The following is a 16151-nucleotide window of genomic DNA, read 5'->3' as shown; positions in this document are numbered from 1 at the left end:
GAGCTATAGAGCTTGGTGTCTGTACTTTTGTGTTTTACAGCTGAAATTCACTTCCTTATAGCAAACACGCTTCCAAGAAGATGTGGAGGAGAAGCCTGTTATATTGTTGTATGTGTGTTATGGTTGTTATAATTGTTGTTTAATAGGGGAGGGGATAAATTTGCACCAAATATTAGCAGTCCATGGTAACAAGAGACTACAGAATACTGGGAGTAAATAGGAAGTCAGCCAGAGCATCTCATGTGTAATCAAAAATATATATTTCATGTATTGTCTTCTGGGCATCTGGGGAATATTAAAATAAGCGAATCCAACAAATACTTGTAAATCATGTTTATTTTGCTTACTGCCCTCCACATCAAAAATAGTCATAAATTACTCATTCTATGTGTATGCATAATTATTACTTGCTGCTTGTTAATTATGATTGTGCACACTGGTCATGTTAAGTCCAACTCTTCCCGGCATAAAGAATGCAAGTTCACAAAGTTCACAAGTCTCCCTCTCTCACTAGAAGGAAAACAAGACAGCAAAGACAGCCTCCCATTTATATCTCTACCTTCTAGTTCAATATCTGACATACACTCGGTTCTCATCGATAGCAAAGGTACAAATGAGGATGAATATGCTTTTAACACATGTAGCCTAAATCAAATGTGGTGTATATGTTCATATTCCAAGCACAAGGCAAACGCTGTAGAGTCCTAAGTTCAAGACCACACCGACCATATAAAAAGTCCTTATTACAAACAAACAAAGCAGAAATATATGGCCTTTTTTCTCTCTTCTTTCGATCATTCATATCTCATAGGAAGATGTTTTTCCTCTGATGGATATTTTTCTAAAGGTAGCAAAGATGATAGCATATTTTTATGTGTTTTGGAACCAAATTCCCACTTCAGCACATTTTCAATTTTTTTATTCTCATAATGAATAATAAATGTATGTACCCAAGTAAAAAGTTTAGCACAAGTGTAATGAAATCTTAATGAGCTAAAAGATATTACTATTGAGAAGGGGGTGCAGCTAGATGATAAATTGTCTTTGGTTTGATCCCCAGCACCACACACAAAGCCGCAAGACAGCACTCTTCCCTCACTCTGAGAGTCCAGACTGTGCTTATGAAGTCAGATGATCTGGAATCCTTTGCTAACTTCACTATGACAACTTGAACACCCAGTACTTGGTAATGCTTCACCACCTCATTTTCTTTATGGCAAGGAGAATGATCTTAATTTCCTTATAACATTAGTGGGACGCCCTTGTGTAGAACTGTGTGGGGTGAACTGTGCAAGGGATTGAGTAGTAGAAAATAAAACTCAAGCAAATCTTTAACTGCTTGCTGTATACAAGACACTAAAATAACCGCTCTGGAGAAGGCAGGGTCGAGGGACATATCTCCTGGAGTCTCTTCCTATCATAAAGGAACTCAATGAAAATTTGTCAGGGGGAGAATTGGTAAAGCAGACGGATAATTTCTTCCTCATTGGAGAACAATTCTGGACCAACACATAAAGAAAAGAACGGGATTTATATAGCAGTCACATAAGCAAACAAGCGTCTCCTAATGCTTTTGCTGGAGGATCTTAGTTGGACATTCAATGAAAAGAACAGCCACTTGACCATGTTGAACATTTAATATTTTAATAATATTTCAATTCTTACAACATTGTAAAAGAAGGGTTGCCTTCTTTTGATGAATTAAAATTCAGAGAAAATTACTTAAATTCCCTGTGGCTGTGTATCCAAATGCAAGCTTACAAATAAACCCACCAAAATGTGCAAATAGAACAAACACAGTGGAACTTACCTCCTACCTATGCAGTCCCTTTGGTAGTGAAAAAAAGGTAGAAATTCTGCCTGTGTAAAGGCAGACATGCTGGCTAAATAAATAGGAGAAATAGGTGGAAGAAACCCAGGGTGGGGTGTTTCACTGGCCCAGGGATAAGAAGGTGTGCCACATTTTTGTCATTTCTATTATCTGTAACTCAGCCATGTGACCACACTTAATTATAGAGAGATGTGGGAGCTGTAGACCTGACCCAGAAGCAAGTCCTCCCAAGAATCTTATACCTGTGGAAAACAAAAATAGCTATATGTCTTTAGTAATCTCTAGACAAAACTGCAAGCACAAAAGCCTTGCATCAAACCCAGGCATAACTGACCCCAAAGCCCATGTTTCCTAACACTATTGATCCCACAGCGGAGCTGCCCATGGTTACCGCACTGCTCATGAGTACTATGTGTCTTCAGAAACAGTTGCCCTCCAAAGAAACATGCTACCCTCCGAACAAAATCCAGGAAGTTGTCGACAAAGAAGGCATGGCTCAGAAAGCTAAAACAGTCAGGAACCTCCCTTCACGGAGGCTACATGCTAGAGCAAGGAGTTCATCAAGGCCTGCACCACTCATTCATTGAGGTTAGCCTCCACACTGGACCAGGGCAGTTCCAACACATCCTTAAAGCCAAGCACTGAGACCAGCCTTGAATTAGTGACTTTCTTCTTGACTGCGTCAAAACGCTGCTCAGAAGCAACTTAAGAGGGGAAAGACTTGTCTGAGTTCATGTCGCCTTGTATAGTGGGGAAGACATGGTAGAACAAGCTTGAGACAGATGATCATATTTTTTCCTCAGTCTAGAAGCAGAAAGGTACAAATACTGGCTGTGGTGGCTATTCTGGGTTGGCTACATTTGAAATTAACTAAAATTGAAAGTGGAAAGTACATTGTGAAGGATTTTTACTTAATTTGATGTGTTGGAGAAGGCCGTTATTAGTTCCCAGCCATTTAGCCCCAAAATAATTACACTGAAACTGTTTTATTTAAATCACTGTTCAGCCCATTCGCTCTAGCTTCTTATTGGTAACTCTTACAGCTTAATTTAACCCATTTCTATTAATTTGTGTATCGCCATATGGCTGTGGCTTACCAGCTAAAGTTCTGACATCTGTCTCTGGTGGGGTTACTTTGCGCCTCTCTCTGTCCGCCCTTCTTTCTCCCAGCATTCAGCCTAGCTTTCCCTGCCTACCTAAATTCTGTCTTGCTATAGGCTCAAAGCAGTTCTTTATTCATTAACCAATAAAAGCAACAGAGACAGAAGAACCTCCCACACCATTGTTGTAGGAAGATCCAGTTCTAATCCAAATAATGAGATAGGAAAACATACCACACACCTTCTGCTTGAAGCCTGTATAAGGACATAGAAGAAAGAAGCTTTTTCTTATTGCCTGCTTGCTCTTGTCTTGCTAGCATGTCCATTCCTTCACTAGCATTAGAGACTATTTCTTTTGGATTTCCGATTATACAGAAGACATCCAGTCTCGTGGACTAAGCCACTACTAGATTCTTGAACTTTCTGTTCACAGATAGCTGGTGTTAGATTAGCTGGACTGCAGCCTGTAAGTCATTCTAATAAATCCCCTTTCTCTATATAGAGAGATTCATTTAATAAGTTCTGTTACTCCAGGCAACCTTGACAAATACACTGGTTCTACTTACTTCCTTTTTGCTGAGTTTGGAACCCCATCCTAGAAGGATTCCTCCATCTTTAGGGTAAGTATCAATTAAACCTCTTTGGAAAGACCTCACAGAAACACTCACAGGATTGTCCACAAGGTGACTTAAATCCCATCAAGCTGACAAGGTCATCCATCAAAGCCTTAAAGAAAATCTTTAAAAGATTTTAGTTATCTCTCCAGGATGCAGGCAAAGGACTCAAGATACCCCATAGACTTATTTTAGCCTGCATGATACTGCACTGGGTTGTATCACTTCCCAGACAGCCAGCCCTTCCTGTGTCTCATTCAGGAACCCTGCAATGAAAGACCCTACTGAGACCAAAAGGCTTTGACCCTATGTTCAAAGACTGCATGAATCTGCAGTGTTTGGAATATAACTTTACTCCCAAAAGGTTGAACCAAAATGTGGAGCCTTTGTCGATACCAAGTGGTAATTCTATGCATGTATTACTTTGAAGTTGAAGACTAAAATTGTGTTTACTGGACATAGATTCAAAAATCTCTGTTTTTCAAAGTAACCACAAACCATTTTTTTACAGCATAGATTTAGAGTAAATGTCCTAGCGGTTCATGCCTTTTGAAGAATTCCATCGCATTGTGCAGACGAACCCTGTCTAGAGTGATATTTCAGTCCCAGCTAGGTCACTTTCCATAACTGTGTGGCCAGAGATAACCCCTCATATTTCTGAAGGGCAGGATTCCTAGTTTGTAAAGTGGGCTCAGTAACAGCCCATTTCAGAGAAGCTACTGTGAAAGCCGAGTATAACACACCAAACATCAGCACTCAACTTAAAAAATTGTTCCATGATAACACTAAATTTTGCGTGCGAATAGATATTCTATTTCACTCTGTATTTCTGAGATTTAGTATCCTTTTCTACAGATAAAACAGAAGTTTATTCTTATTCTTATTCTTCACATCTTGGACATTCAAGTCAGTACAGAACTAAGGATCAACTTCTTGTGTAATCCACTATCTCATCCTGTCTCAGCGGGTATCTCAAAGCACCCCAGTTTGATTTATGCAATTTTCTTAGTACATAGATGCTAGATGGGTTCGTTTTCATCTCCCAAACTAAGAGGGAAAAAAAGACCTCACTATGTAGATGTTCTAAGCTCATCTTTGAAGTTAGATAAACACAAACTAAGGGCCTCAAATCTCCCTAAAGTTTTTAGTATACACTTGGGCAAACCTTGATCTTCTCTTCCTCTTGGCTTGCTTTTCTCTGGATGGGTCACACAGCCCTAACTTTAAGGAATAGTTGAGGCTCAAGGCTTACACCATGCTAAGCATCTTATAAGCACCCTGTTTTGGATGAACATAGATTCTTTTATCGCTTGCAGTGGGTTCTCATTTCCTTTTTTTAAACAAATTTATGGTAAATCAAAGTCTAAAATGATACAGTCAATATGGAGAGCACTTGGCAGTTCCTCAAAAAGTTGAATGTGAAATTATTATAGGATCTAGGAATCTTCTACGTATATACTCAAAAACTAAAAACATATGTTCCCCAAAGAATTTGTAAATAAATGCTTAAGGCAGTTATATTCATAAAATCCAAAATGTAAAAACCACCCAAGTGGCCAACTACTGATGAATACATAAACATTCACACTCACTATTCAGCAACATAAAGAAATGATACCCATACAGTTTTATGACATAGATGAACTTCAAAAACTTTATACTAGTGAAAGACTTCAGGCAGAAATGATGATATGCTATACAATGCCATCTCTATGAAATATCCATAGGAACCAAGCAAATTAGTGGTTGGCGATGGCTGGGGAGAAGATATGAAGAACTTATTTGGGACATAATGAGAATATTTAAAATTTGCATTTGTGGTGATGGCTACATAATGCTTTAAATAAATTAAAAACCTTGAACTATGCACTTAAAATAGTAAAATTATGGTATATAAGTTGCATCTTGACAAAACTCTTTAAGAGACCCCCCAAATTTTTTATCCAGTACAAAAGGGTCATCACTGAAAACTTGTGCATTCAACAACACTAAATGGACTCAATGGGTTGCATTTATTATTTGCACTAACCATTTGCATCTATGTGTAATAATAATGAAGAAAAAGAGGCCATGAATTTCAGGTAGAACAAGAGGGGGAAGGAGGAGGAAAGGAAAACAATGATGCAGTTATACTTTAATAAGCTAAAAAGAGGAGAGATAGATATACATGTATGTATGTATATGTGTGTATGTGTGTGTGTGCAACTTTCTGCTAGAAGGTATCAGCCATGATGTCCCAGAGCTACCCTATTGTTTTACATATTATACACATTCAAGAAGAGCAGAATCCAGAACCTGAATTTACTTCTGAAATTTCTAACCACCTCCTCAGTCTTACTCTTCTACCCAGGAATCAAGTTAAAACAAGCATAAAAAAAATAGCTTAAAGAAGCTGAGGCTGAAACTAGGTACTAGTGTAGGAACTCGATTCGATTCAACCTAAAAGATGAGTAATTCTCCACCCACAAGTGCCTGGTCTTTTGGATAAGAACTGTTTAAGGAATGGAACTTTTCTCACATAGGGTCTTCAGGCACAACTATTTTAACCATGTATTCTCTTTCATTATTGTTTATGTCAATTAAAATGTATAGAAAAATTTGATCTGATTTTTCTATGCATTTTAATTAGCATTCATCAACCAGCTACTCTATAACAATTACTACTCCAGGTATTGGAGCTAGTTAGTTCATTGTTAAGTTTTGGACATCGCTTAATGGAAACATTCCTTTTGCTCAAGACAACTCAGACGTGTGTCCATGCAGATAAAATAGGGATATTGACTTAGTTAAATAATTTAAATGACCAACCATCCAAACAAAGCAATGGATTCTGGAGTGAGTGAACACAGGGTGAGACTGTCAGCGATATATTGGCAATGCCTGACTGCAAACTCACTTCTTATCATTCAGGTACCATGTCTTGTCTGCGAAAAAAAGCATAAACAATCTAGACATAATGGAGAAAGGAACATGTTTTTCAAATATTATATGATTTTCCAAGAACATGGATGTAGCTTAAATCTTACGCATCGTCATGAGCAGGACGGACAAAACACTGAGCCACCACTCGGTCCCTGGGCTTCCTCTGTGCTCCAAGGTTTACCTTGCCCATTTCCTTCCTTGTTCAACTGGCTTTAATTACTGCTAGCTTTAGCCCCAGCAAACAACAAAGCCCTGAAAACTCGGTTTTCCATTCTTCAAAGTGAGTTACTAGAAAAAGTGAAACGCAAGGCAACAAAGAACATTTAATCATTGGGATCTCGCCCCTTGCTGTGGAGAAACCACACAGCTTGGCCTCTTTCCAAGGCTAGAATTAATGAATGAGCAAGATTCTCCTGGAAAGCCTGTAACTACTGCCTGTTTAGCCCAGGGAGCCTGCCCCTTTATTGTTTTTGGCATGTCTGCCTGTTACTAATGGATCAGTTCCCCTTGAGAATACACACACACACACACACACACACACACACAGAGAGAGAGAGAGAGAGAGAGAGAGAGAGAGAGAGAGAGAGAGGGAGAGAGAGAGAGAGAGAGGGAGAGACAAACACACACAGAGAGACACACACAAAGGTAAGCTTTATGAATTCATGTTTCTATTTCTTCCTTAATTTTAGTAACAGACTTCAAGGGACTTCATTTTGCTCAGACAGAAAAAGTAGACGTTAACAGCTAGACAGCAGTTGGTTACTTGTCCTCCTCTCTTGTCTCTGGAGAATTTCAAACTGTTTTTGCCATGGTCTTGGACACAGTGGCTCTGACACCAGCTCTTCCCCAAGTCTCAGTAGGCCCTGCAGATGAGCACTGTTGATCTCCCTACCCATTTCATCCATCTCCAAAAGAATGCTCACTCTTGCATTCTGGGCTAGACTTCCACGAGCTGAGATTTGTTAAGGAAGAAATGTTAGCAGCTGTTTGCCTTTCATTTTAGGACCTCCATCTTGATGACTCCCCGCCTCCCCACCCCACCCCCGCTCCCATAATGCAAAACAGATCTGACCCTGCACTGTGGCTTGTCCTAGTTGCCCAATATCATGTCCTTCTTAGATAAATGTCATCCCAGTTTCCTTGTGGAGAATTCCCTCTTCCCTGTCTAGACATGGTCTTACAACTTTGAGTCATCCTGCGTACCTTTAACCAAAGGGCCAGCACACAGGTCACAAAGGACCAGGTGACCACAAATATTCTCTCCAAAATTTTGATCTGCAAAAACATGATGAAAATTATTAGGCACAATTAGATGTCATTCCTTGGTGTAGGTGAGTATTTAGAGAAAGGTATTTTATCAGTTACTAATATAAGGAAATCACACTCTTTTCACAGCCTCCAACACACACATCTGTGCAGCCCATGTTCTTACCTCCCCCCTTTATAGACCACAAACAACTCCATTCCTTCCAATAAATTACCTCTTTGCATAAGTTAGCCAGAGTCGGTTTCTGTTACATGAAACCGAGCAGCTGCATAATAAGGGCAATTCTTTCTCAGTTTAATAATGCTAACTTGAAGATGTACTAACAATCCGGTCCCTGAAGATGGGCTATGTTCCCAATCCATCAAGAGCGCTTTCATAAATGCATCCATGTGCCTTAAACTACTTTGCAAACCTTTTTAGCTCCCTTTTGCTTACCTCCTTGTCTCTCTTCCTCCATCCTGCCTCCCTCATATCTACATATATACATATATGCAGAGACAGAGACATGTTATGATATCACACAAAACAAACACCCAACTCTATGATTTCAGCAACTCTTGCTCATACCTGAAATACAGGGAAGAGGTGAAATGGAATGCTTAACAAAAAGACAAACATAAAATGGCCTAGGTTTTCTAGCTTTCATTCCAAAATGTTTTCAAGTTAAGACAACACAAGAATAAAACTAAACATTAACACTTATTGGTTAATCCTCAAATATAATGAGAATGTCAGGCATGACATCCTGGTTCCCACTAAGTAATCATAAAAGCAATTAACAAAGCCCGGGTAGTTCTGAAGGCAGAGTCTGGGACATCACTCCACATCATTTTGACTGCCTGTCATAGAGAAAAACAAATCTGTAATGGATTTTAATCACAAAGATTTCCCTATCAAATGTTACTGCTCATCAAAATTAATTCAGTGTAGATTAAGTTCAATCTTTTAAAAAATAAAGCTATAAACCAAACAGAACAAATTACAGGTAAAATTGCTCTGCTCTCAGAATCAGGAAAGCCTTTCTAAGATAGAAACACAAAGCAAGAATCTTAAAGGAAATTATCAGCATGTATAACTACATTAAAAACTAAATACATATTAGCAGTTTGAATTCCAAGACACTGTTTTCCAACCGCAGTACATAAGATGGATTCTCTTAAGATATAACTATGTTTTCTAAAACAGAAAGAGTAAATATTTTTAAGAAGGCAATTTTCATGATCAACCAACTGATATATATGTGTGTGTGTGGACAGACAATATCTAATAAACAGAAGATTCACTGACAGCAAAAGAAAGAGTAGCAAAGAAACTGCAGCTCGTATTCTCCCGCTCTACTTGGACGCTGCTTTTATCAGTAATATAACTGTTAGTATCATGTCACAACATGCTGACAGTAATAAACAGTCCAGTTCCTCAAAAAATAGAGAGAGAGAGAGGGGGGGGGAGGGAAAGAAAACCTTGCATAGAATGGCATTTAATGAATTCCAGAGTCATCCCTACAACCGCTCAGAGAAAATATTCTTAAAAGCTTCACAGTAGTGTGCCAAGAACTTCCTGTTCAGCAGAGTCATGTCTATCTGTCTCGTACCGATCTATAGTCTCCCAAATTTTATGAGGACTGCATATGGGATAGTGTATCTGTCTGTCCATGCACACTGCTCACATAGGGTGTAAAAAAATAAAAAGATATACACCAAAGAATGATGTACGTGTGTTTTCACATGCTTATGTACATATACATAACATTGAATTCACTCACATGTAAGTTTGAATGCATTCATGTGCTTGTGTGAGTGGGTATTTACTGAGAAGTTTGAAGTCAATGTGTGACAAACAAGACAGCTTTCTGCTTTCCTCACACTGGCAAATCTTGCTTGCCCTCCCAGATTACTGCCCCGGGCATATTTCACACTTTCTAGACCGTTTGAGTTATTTGATACCTCAGCCATTTCCTTCCAAATCATAATGTCTCCTCTTGGGCTCAGATTTCCCATGCTAAAGAAGCAACCTGTGCCCTGGAGGGTTGTGTTCTGTGCTGCCCCTGCATCAGAACCGTCTGCTTTTCCTTGAGGACCAACAAGTGGACAAGAAAACGCGCACCAGGTCACAGGTTAGGGCAGGGCTTCTTATCCCCTTTGGCACTGAGAACTGTTTAGAAAAACTTGGTGTCCGGTTGTAGAAAATAGGTGCACATGTCTTAATTGTAATAAATTATAAGCAAATTGATTTCCAAACGTTCTATAGAAGTGTAATTTTATGGTTTCTGGAGAACAAAATTAAAGTTGCATACTAATGAGAGAGATGCTTTGCATCAACAACTCTATTTTGCTGCATATTTGACAAAGCAGAGTATTTTTAAGGTTTTTCATAGTTGATCAATAACTCATCATTAATTCTGAAAATGCTACTTTACCTAAAAATGTGGTACAAACTGGCAAAGGGCTGTGCAGAGCCAATTCAGGAAAGATTGGAAATTCCATCTTACTCCTAAGCCAAAAGCTATTTAATGATGTTGTAAAACTCAAGTAAGTGACTCAAACATTGTAACGCTATCCAAACTGAGATATGCTTTTTGGGTACGTGGTGACTAAGGACAGGAAGAAAATATGAAAAGCCTTTGTTTTATGTAATTAAATCGTCACAGTACTATAGAGGCAGCAAATGTTGTGTGCACTACAAAACATTCGTAATTTGTAGCGTACAGTAGCAACTCTAAGCTGGCGTGCTTCAGACAGCATTCATTAGTGTCCTGTGGCCCGATGGCAGGAACAGTGCAAAGTATGCCCGCCGTGTCTTCAGAGCCCAGCCTGTTGTGTAGTTATGGGTTTCAGCATGGGTAAGAAGACTCTTTTCATGTTTCGATCTAAACTAATTTTGGGGTATTGCACATTTAGAAATCTTTCGCTGTTGCCTACATTTATGCAACACCAGTTACGTAACCCTGTAGTCTAAAAACATGGACCCCAGAGGACAATGGTGCCTTGTGTACAATTCCTGGGAGGCTCTGCCTCCCACACCTCGAATCCCTGTCTCACCAGCCCAGGGATTTCTTTGGGCCTCTGAAGAGAGAGCTGGGGAGCTGGTCCAGCAGAGCAGCTGAGGAAGTTAGAGGGGAAATAGAGAGGGGAGCTCATGGTTCATCTGCTTCTCTTGATACCCAACCCCTGTCACCGCTTGTACCTTTCCCCTGAGTCCCTTGTTCTCTACCTTTCCCATCTTAGGGCTGCTAAGTGCTCATTCACTTTTCCTTTAACTGTTTATTTGTATCGGTGGAGTGGGGAGGGTTGTTGAAGATTAGCTCAAGCCTGCTGCTATGGCTAGACAAATGGGTTACCAGTGAGCCATGAGCCCAACATGTTCTAAGTCTTCCCTAACCACAGGTCTCCACTTTCTTCTTCCCAGAATATCCCCAGAGTACGTTTACATCTCCACCTTATTAAGACACCAACCACTCTCCTGATCCAGACCCTCTCCCCAAAACCAGAGCCTCTCCCTAAAACCTCCAATCCTGATACAAGTTCCATGTAACATAACAGCACCCCTCATGTCCGCACAACACTGTTTTAATTGCTAATCTGATAGACCTGTGCTCTGACAGTGATGCCATCACTGAGAACTAAATCACATCTCTGAAATTACCGTCATTCATGAGACTTGACCCATGAAAAGCACCGAACTATCATGAATACAATCAGGATGATAACGATGCCCTAAGAGCATGTGATGGGGTCCTAGAGTATCAGACAGTTCAGGAGCTGAACCATCATAGGGTTTCAGAAGAGGAACCATCTCAAGAAGGAGCCCAGATGAAGGGAAATCACAGGACGAGGCAGCCTCCTGAAGCAGGGAACACCTGGGAACATTTACCGAGTCACAAGGCATAGAACAGGGAGTAGCCATCAATCAAGATGGATTTAATGACAGTCCAGATGTGTGGACATGGATGGGTGGACGAGCAAGTCTGGTGGGAGTCGTGCTTCTTTTTCCAGGGGTTGAGCCAATCCCAAGTCAGTCAGCAAGGGCACAGGGTCATGTAGTTTACACAGACAAGACTTGTAGCAAGCGCTCAGAGCAGGGCGGAGGTGAGAAGAAACACCACAACAGTACCCAGCAAACTGGCTTTCAATAAACAGTCGTGAAGATGGATAACTAAACAGAACTAAAACAAGTCAAACAGACGATGGAGTCATTTCCCTGCCAGGGGATATCTTATCTTTGAGTTACAGATGTGGATGCTACACCAGAGTTTCTGACACGCTCACTCTGTGCCTCCTGAGTTTAGAGAACTTGGAAAAACCCAATTCCCTGTGTTCTAAGTAATTCCAAGGATATCTTTGGTTTGCCGTGATGGGACTTTTTTTACTCCCCCATGCTTTATCTTTAATTGCGGTATCCCCCTTCCCTAAATTTGTAGGATACAATTCAACCGAAGAAATACTCTGTCTATTTGGTGTTTCTAACTCAAAGGTTGAATTAATGAGGCCACTTGATACGCACACATGAAAAGAGACAAAAGCTGTGAATTTACTAGGGATAACACCACAAACTTAGCTGCAGAAACTGTGAGGGCCTTCAAATACTGACAGTGGTCTCTACTGGTAACTCGTCACTTGCAGCTGGTCCCAGAGTACAAAATCCACTGGGACAGATCCTAACACTCCTGAAGGAGGTTTCCCCAAAACGAGGCACTTAGCACCCAGCACCCTTTAGCAGAACAGTTAACAGAGGCCTGACTGGAAAAGACTCACTTAAAAAAACAAACAAACAAACAAACAAAAAAAAAACCCTGGATTTTAAGATACAACCTGATGCCTAATGACTGGATTGTTCTTTGTTTAACCAGCTTCATTATTTAGTTATCTATTTTGCCTCGGCCCAATCTTAAATACCTTTTGAGCCAGGAAATTAGACTAGACTTGTGCATCATGCAAGCAGTGGAATAGAGGCCTCATTATGATCTCAGTGTTGGAGATAGAGCATGAATTGTCTGTTACAGGAGACCTTTCCCTTGTCAGGCTTCTGGCATAATATTTAAAATCATAATAATTCGTTCAGCCAGAGTTAAAAATACCCCTAATAAATAAATAAATCCTGTAATAATAAGGGTGCTGGCTAGCTTTTCTCAACTTCACTCAAGTCTAGACATACCTGGAAAGAGGGAAACTCAACTGAGGAATTGTCTCCATCCGATTGGCCTGTGGGCTCATCGGTGGGATTTTCCTTGATTGCTGATTGACGAAGGAGGGCTCAGATCACTGTGGGTGGTGCTGCCCCTGGGCTGTATAAGGCAGCAGGCTAAGCAAGCCATGAGGAGAAGAGCAGTAGACAGTACTCCTCTGTGGTCCCTCTTCAGTTCCTGCCTCCAGGGTCCCACCTTGAGGCCCTGCCTTGGCCTCCATCAATGATGGACTGAAACAAAGAAGCCTCATAAACTTGTGCTCTCCCCAAGTTGGTTTTTACCCGTGCTTTGTGCTTTGTCCCAGCAACAGAGAAGCAAACTAGCTAATAAGATGCTGGTGGTTCTGCATGAGCTGAAAAGATAACATAGCTTGGGGGCAGCGAAATGCCTGACCAGTGCACTTGCTACCAAAGTTGACGGTCTAGGCTTGATCGCCAGGACCCACATGATGAAATAGAAGGAACCGACTCCTGAAAGTTATCTTCCAACCTCTACACATGCACACATGCACACACATACACACACACACACACACACACACTCCATGCATGCACAACCCTGACATGCACTCATAATAAATAAATGCAATATTTTTTTTAAAAAATAGCATATCTTGATGTCAATGTTCCGCTTCTAAGACGACAAACAAGACAGGAATCCACACAGATCGATATTTGGCAGAGTCCTTTATAAAATGTGCTGCTCTCATCAGCTGAGCCAAGTATAGAAACAAGTATCTTCCACCATTTGCTATTCTAGAACCTCACCTGCTTCCAGCAGAGAAGGGGTTGGGGGGGTCTATCCAAACAGTACAAAGTGACATGAGCCTGTATAACCAACAGGGAGACTTCCGGAGCCAGGAGAGTAGATTTCATATTAGCTAAAACTATTCTAAAATTATTAGCTTCCTAAGAAGCGCCAAGGCAGGTATTAGAACAAAGATAAAATGCAACAAGCAACATTAAGGACAGTCACGGAAGACATTCTTGGTGTGAAGACTCATGGAAAGCTTCCGGTAAACACAGGGGCACCCTGTGGGCCTTCACTCTTCTTACAGCATTTGACCACCTGACACACAGAAAACAACTTAAAAAGATTAAAACCGCATTGACCTGGCCATGTGAGACCCTCCCCCTCTCTCTCTCCCCAGTACCCCCCTTACTGATGTGACATTCTAGAGAAGAAAGACAAGAAAGGCGCTGAGAAGGCCATGGCAACATGGCCATGACCTACCACGGTTCCAAGTGAGAGGAGGGAGATCAGCCCTGATTAGGATATGAGATTGAACTTGGACTCAGATTCGGTGTTTTGAGAACGAAAGGACACCTTTCTCTTTTCCTAGGAGACACAAGAGCCATGACATTGTCCTCTTGAAAGTGACTTGGAAGTCATGGGAAGCAAGTCACAAACATAACGTCGTCCTAAGCCCTTTGCGGCCAGTTACTATAATGAAGGGAATGGCTGTGCATGCCACTGGGTTTACAATGCCAGCAGCCATATCATCTGTAGAGCTATGCAAGGGTGCATGGCCTCGGGGCCAATCTGTCCAACCCCGAGGATTTCTCCCTCTGTGTCTGAGTATGAAATGTCTCCATAATCTCAACATTTGACGCTCATTTGGTGGCACTGTCTTGGGAGGTTGTTAAACCCTTGGATGGAGCGGGGAGGGTCAAGGTGACATAGGCCCATGGGGTGAAACTCTAGCTTAACTGCTTTCTACTTCCTGGTAGGAAAATGTAAACAAGCTGTCCATTGCTGAGGTCTCCAGCCGTTTTCTCCCTCACAATGAACTGTGACCCAAAATGAACCCCCTTTCTGCTAAGTTGCATCTCCCTTGTCCGGACACAGGAACCGAGACACAGCTAATGCAGTCAGTCTGAGGTCTCCTCCCATTCATAAATGAAAGCCCAAGCCACAAACTGGATGACGCTACTGTTGATCCAGGGCTATTCAATGGAGGGGGCAGACCTTCCCCAGCTGAGGGTAGGCTAAGGAGAAAAGGGAAAGGCTGCATGTGGCCGTACCAGTGTGAAATATGGCACACCAGCCAGCCCTTGTATTCTGGGTTTTGCTCTGTGTTCGGTAATCGTCTCTTCCACATTTCTAATTGACACCCGAGTTAACACTTTTCTTCCAGTGCATTTTCAATTGAGGGGATCAGGCAGCAGACACCAACGAAGCAAAGTGGGAAAGGGTGGATGTCTGCTCAGCTGACGCCACTTCACTTCTGTTCTACTAACGCCTCTTCTACTTCGGGCAAATCTGCAACCCCAATCGTTAAAAATCTTACAAAACGAAGTTATCACTGTGTAAAACTAGTGAAACAGAGCCCATAAGCAAGCAATCTTGAAACAACCTAACACTTCCAAATCTCACAACTCCTAAAAATCTTTATTTAGCCTATCCTCAGAGCCTTGTACCCACTAAGCAAACACTCCACCCTTACCTAGGAACTGAGTCACTGTCATTTATTATTTGTAGTCACTTAGAGGGAAAAGTAGATAATAAATATTATCGTCCTTTCAATGGAGTTTGAAGATACACAAAACTTCTTTGCAAAACAAAAATTAAAGTTATTATATAATACATACCCCAGATTAAGCAGAAGAGAAAGAAATAAAAATGAAAAGGGTGATGTATACAGAAAATAGAACTCCCAATAAAACAGCAAAGGTAAAGGCAATCTTCCAAAATTAAAGACAAAACAAACAAAAACAGAAAAGTACAATGACATGGCTAGAACCAGTGTGCATGGTTGACTTCTGTAGAGTAGGAGTGCCATCTAGTGGATAGTACAGATACTGCAACTCGAGACTTCTGACGCCTGGACTCCCTTTCCTCGTTTAATCAATAAAGGCAAACAGCAGCATGCCTTACAGGTACTTTTCCAATGACCCAAGTGAAATGAAGTAGAAAACCTGGTCCAGCGTATGAGGAGCTTCAGTTCCTCAGTTCTCAGGAGACACAAGTCCTCAAAGAAACTCGAAAAGCAATGATATGGTCTCCAGTGGCTTATTTCTGCTTTGTCTACCTCAATTAATTTATTTCTTCATCCAGCTGTGTTCACCGGGCATATTTTATATACTGTAGGTACCAGCCTGTGTGGTGGAGACACAGCGGTGAGCAATGCAAAGGCCTTGCCCTTCTGGGACTTTTGTCCCGTAGGAGAAAGAGTATCAATAATAAATAAATGTAAAGTTACAAACAATATTACGTATTGATCTAAGGCAAGCGG

The sequence above is a fragment of the Myodes glareolus genome, chromosome 19, assembly GCF_982192425.1.
Source record: "Myodes glareolus chromosome 19, mMyoGla1.1, whole genome shotgun sequence".
Classification (NCBI taxonomy): Eukaryota; Metazoa; Chordata; class Mammalia; order Rodentia; family Cricetidae; genus Myodes; species Myodes glareolus.
This window is presented reverse-complemented; position numbering follows the sequence as displayed.